The sequence below is a fragment of the Bactrocera neohumeralis genome, chromosome 2 (assembly GCF_024586455.1).
Source record: "Bactrocera neohumeralis isolate Rockhampton chromosome 2, APGP_CSIRO_Bneo_wtdbg2-racon-allhic-juicebox.fasta_v2, whole genome shotgun sequence".
NCBI classification, from domain to species: domain Eukaryota; kingdom Metazoa; phylum Arthropoda; class Insecta; order Diptera; family Tephritidae; genus Bactrocera; species Bactrocera neohumeralis.
In genome coordinates this window covers 35,520,449-35,525,916 of record NC_065919.1, presented here as the reverse complement: position 1 = coordinate 35,525,916, position 5,468 = coordinate 35,520,449, and the positions used below count along the sequence as shown (strand labels likewise).

General features: G+C 41.4%; 1 protein-coding gene across 1 annotated transcript in view; it reads right to left on the bottom strand.

Annotated features, from left to right (window-relative positions):
• Nucleotides 1-473: 473 nt before the first annotated feature.
• The window catches only part of LOC126757482 (craniofacial development protein 2-like), a 467,204-nt gene continuing 462,209 nt past the window's right edge, over nt 474-5,468 (bottom strand). Inside the window, exon 2 of the mRNA XM_050471428.1 lies at nt 474-547. The gene's annotated coding sequence lies outside the window, so the exon portion shown is untranslated. The remainder of the gene's footprint in view (nt 548-5,468) is intronic.

Here is a 5,468-nt window from a genome sequence, read left to right as displayed (position 1 = left end):
GTCTTTTCCAAGATTTGGCGTATGGTTAATATCTGGTCGGTTGGTGATTTGCCAGGTCTAAAGCCACACTGATAATCTTTCACACAATACGCTCGACAGAACCGTTACGCGATGTTGAGGAGGCTTATCCCACGGTAGCTGGCGCAGATTGTGGGGTCTCCCCTTTTGTGAATTGGGCAGAGCACACTTAAATTCCAATCGTTGGGCATGCTTTCGTCCGACCATATTTTACAAAGAAGCTGATGCATGCTCCCTATCAGTTCTTCGCCACGGTATTTGAATAGCTCCGCGGGTAATCCATCTTCCCCCTCTGCTTTGTTGTTCTTCAGGCGGGTAATTGATATTCGGACCTCTTCATGGTCGGGCAATGGAACGTCTGCTCCGTCGTCCTCGATTGGGGGATTGGGTTCGCCTTCTCCTGGCGCTGTATATTCACTGCCATTCAGTAGGCTGGAGAAGTGTTCCCTCCATAATTTAAGTATGCTCTGGGCATCGGTGACTAGATCACCTTTGGGGGTACTACAAGAGTATGCTCCGGTCTTGAAACCTTCTGTCAGCCGCCGCATTTTTTCATAGAATTTTCGAGCATTACCCCTGTCGGCCAGCTTATCAAGCTCTTCATACTCACACATTTCGGCCTCTTTCTTTTTCTGTCTGCAAATGCGTCTCGCTACCCTCTTCAACTCTCGGTATCTATCCCATCTCGCACGTGTTGTGGTCGATCGTAACGTTGCGAGGTAGGAAGTCTGTTTTCTCTCGGGTGCAGCACGGCACTCCCCGTCGTACCAGCTGTTCTTTTGCATTTTCCGGAAACCAATGGTTTCGGTTGCAGCTGTACGTAAGGAGTTTGAAATGCCGTCCCACTGTCTGTTGTGATTGCAACTTCTCGACGTCGAACCTTCCTTGTGTTTGTTGACGTGCGTTTTTTGCTGCATAGAAGCGGTTGCGAATCTTGGCTGCAACATGATAGGGGTCCGAGTCGATGTTAGGACCTCGGAGCGTACGCACGTCTAGAACACTGGAGACGTGTCTTCCGTCTATCACAACATAATCGATCTGGTTGGTGGCTTTTTGATCCGGAAACAGCCAAGTAGCTTGACGTATTTTCTTGTGCTGGAATCTATTACTACAGATAACCATATTTCGGGCCCCGGCAAAGTCGATCAGCCTCAATCCGGAAGAGAAGGACGATGTGACCAAAGATACCTTCTTTGCCCACCCTGGAGTTAAAGTCGTCAAGCACGATTTTGACATCGTGGTGGGGGCAGCTCTCATAGGTGCGCTCCAAGCGCTCATATAAAGCATCTTTGTTCACATCGTCCTTCTCTTCCGTCGGGGCGTGGGCGCAAATAAGCGATATGTTGAAGAACCTCGCTTTGATGCGGATTGTGGCTAGACGTTCATTCACCGGAGTGAATGATAGTACTTGGCGACGGAGTCTCTCTCCCACCACGAATCCAACACCAAACTTGCGCTCCTTTATATGGTCACTGTAGTAAATGCCACGGGACTGTCCTTGGGAGTGGCCAAAAGCGATTATTTTACATATAGCTCAAGCAGCTAACGACTTCCGGTATTAGATCAAGTATCCACGCATAGCCAAAGAACATCCACTTGAAGTCGAGCCAAAGTGAGAGGGAGAACCATCGCTACTCAGGACCCGCCACGTAAAAAAAGTGTCCCCCATGAAAACTAATCAACAGCATCGGCCGCCTTTGATGACGACCATAACAAATGCCTTAAAGATTATGATATGAGGGCATGCACCTGGAATGTCCGGTCCTTTAATTGAGAAGGTGCCGCTGCCCAACTTGTTGAAGTTCCCGGGAAAAAAACTGATATCACCGCCATCCAAGAAGTGCGATAGATATCGAGAACTGAAGAGGAAAGCGAGATGCATTTGCTGAAAAAAACTGAAGGTTTAAAGACCAGAGAACACTTTTGTAGAACCCCCAGAGGTGATGTAGTAGCCGACGTCAAGAGCATGCTAAAATTATGGAGGGGATATTTATCCAGCCTGCTGAATAGCAGTGAAGGCATAACCTCTGGAGATGGCGAACCCAATTCCTCAGTCGATAATAATAGAGCAGAAGTTCCATTGCCCGACCAAGAAAAAGTTGGAATAGCAGTTACCCGTCTGAAGAACAACAAAGCGGTGGGGACTGATGGATTGCCGGCCGAGCTATTCAAACACGGCGGTGAAAAACTGAAAAGGAGAGCATGCATCAGCTGCTTTGTAAATATGGTCGGACGAGAGCCTGCCCAACGATTGGAATTTAAGTGTGCTCTGCCATATTCACAAGAAGAGAGACCACTCAGTCTACACCAACTGGGATATCGAGCGTGTTATGTAAAAGATTAAAGCCCACTGTCAACAAACTGATTAAATTTATCAGTACGGCCTGGCAAATCAACAACTGACCAGATATTCACCATGCGCCAGTCTTTGAAAAGACGCGTGGAAAAGGAATCGACACATACCACCTCTTCATCAATTTCAAAGCTGCTTTTGGCAGCAAGAAATAGAGCTGCCTTTAATGCGCTATATGTGAATTGTATATCACTGCAAAACTAATCCGGTTGCGCAAACTGACGCTGAGCAATACCAAAAGCTCCGTCGGGATCGGGAAGGACCTCTCCGAGCCGTTCGATACCAAACGAGGATTCAGACAAAGCAACTCTCTATCGTGCGACTTTTTCAATCTACTTTTGGAAAAAATAATTCGAGCTGCGGAGCTGAATCGAGCAGGTACATACGTCGATGATATTTATATCGTTGGTGCAACATCCGCGCCGATAGTTCTGCTTTCTCAAGACTGGATAAAGAAGCGAAGCAATGAATTTGTTAGTGAACGAGGGCAATACGACATATCTCCTGTCCTCAATCTGGCCCCCACGTCACTGTTGACAGCCATAACTCCGTAGATAATTTCGTCTATCATGGAAACCGTATTAACACTAACAGCAATGTCAGCCTCGAAATTAAACTCAGAATAACTCTTGTCAACAGGTGCTACTTCGAACTGAGTAGGCAATTGAGAAGTAAAGTTCTCTCTCGACAAACACCAAACTTTCACTTATTATTCCCGTCCTGCTATATGGTACAGGGGCATGGACGATGACAATATATGATGAGTAGACGTTTCAAGTTTTCGAAGGAAATTCGGCGGAATATTTATGGTCCTCTGCGCGTTGGCCACGGCGAATATCACATTGACATAGTTCAGCGAATTAAAAGACAGTGGCTACGTCGGTCAGGTCCTATCGTCCGAATGGACGAAAACACTCTAGCTCTAAAAGTATTCCACGCAGTACCCGCCGGGAGAAGCAGAGGATAAGGAAGACCTCCACTCCCTTGGAAAGACCAAATGGAGAAGAACCTGGCTTCGGTTGGAATCTCCATTTGGCACAACCTTGCGATAAGAAGAAAGGACTCCGCTATAACCAGTAAAGAAGAGGAAGAGTTATCTTTTGAGTATAATTAACAAATTCGTTGAATCTTTGTTTATGTTTCTATTTAAGTTATTATAAACAATAATCCATTTATACAGCTGTTCACGAATAAGGGGGAAAGTTTCCGAGAAAAATCAAGAACTTTATATTTTATATACAATACACATACATATTTACATAAATGTACACTTATATAATTCTCTTTATTTTGTATGTGGATTGATTATATAAAAACAGACAAGTGATATTTCATCCTTAATAGGGTGTAAAAAGTGAATAGTCCGTAAAAGTATGATTAGACCTCTTTTGTAGGTATTCGGTTACAAAAGGAATTTGCAATTAGTATCTTCATAGGACATGCTAAAATAAAAGAATGTTCTCTTTTTTTCTCTAAATAATATAAATCTTATATATGTATATGAATAAGTTGGGGTTTTGTCTGTTCGCTATAGCTGACTAAACCGTTGGATGAAATAGAAAATGGCCTGAACCACTTTGAAGGTAATCCAATAAGAAGGGTTTGGAAAAAAAAATTCAGAAAATGTTCATTTTTAACCGACTTACGAGCGAAAATTAAAAAAAAAAAATCCATTACTTACTTATAACAGAGAATGTTATTTAACATTTAGCTAAGATGCAACACACTGATAAGGGCGAGTAAATTCTGTATGGTTCTAGCAAAATGTACATATACTAATACCAAGCGAAACATGTATCTCTTTGTTCACATTTTTTGACATCCAGTTCGTACAGATTTGTCAATTCATATGGATTTCCCATTATATTTGTGATAAACGCGAAGATAACGAGATAATTCACGTAAATTTCAATATGTATGATGCGCACTGGAAATACGAATTAGATTTGGCGATTTCACAAAACTGAGCTCAATAGAACTCTCAAGTGTAGTAAAATGAATTTGAGGCTCCTGTGAAGCGAAGCAGTTTTTTTGCTATAAGGATTTTTGTTAAAATAAAGCAGCGATAGATATATTATTGTTATATTATTTTATTAACCAAAGAGTACCTTAAAATGTTTTTCTGCCCCTAATTTTTCGGGGGAAAAATTCAGAAGTGAGTTCAGAAAGTGAATTTTAAGGGACATGTTGAACAGTCCACTCACAAGATCTTTATTGAGCATTTCATCAAATGTTTTATCTTTCAATAGTTCTCTTATTTGCGGACCCACAAATATGCCCTCCTTAATTTTTGCTTCACTGACCCTTGGCAATTTTTGTTTCAGATACAAGAACCGTCTTCCATTTCTGTCCATTGTCTTAACAAAATTCTTCATTAAGCCCAATTTCATATGCAAATGTGGTAGTAATACCTTTATGGGATCAACTAGAGCAGTGGTTTCCAAACTTATTTTGTCTACCGCCCACTTTGAGATTAAATATTTTTTTAGCGCCCTCATTTTTTCACCTATTTAAAAACCACTATAACTTCAAATTAATTATTGTGACCTATATATGTATATTAACGGAGAATTCTAAACGAAACTTTTACTATAACCAGCAACTTGAAACCTGAGCGCAGTAGTTGTATGTTACCTTGCGGCGCTTAGGTCTCAAGTTAATTCTTACGGGCTCCACCTGCCAATAAGAATGATTATTGAAACACAACTTTATTGTATTAAAACAGAGAATCTTTTATTAAAAATAAAACTAAAGAAAATCGATCCATATATAAAAACTAATGTGAAGGATGAATCTGATGCTGTTTAATAAGTTTGTTAATATCATGTTCCAATTTACTCAAGAACAGTCGCAAGTCGCCTCGTTCGGTAACAAGCAAACGATTTCTATTTTTAGTAAGCAGTGTTGTCACAGCACTAAATCCACGTTCACACAAATATGACGATGGGAATGCTATCAAGGGTACAATTGCGAGATCGGTTTTTGTAGCCAAAATTCTTGGTAACCATTTTTGAACTTGATTTTTATTTCCTCGTTTGTTGTCAATTCTATAAGTTCTTCTTCCACCTGAGGTGACATTGCTGTGTTGACATTTGAA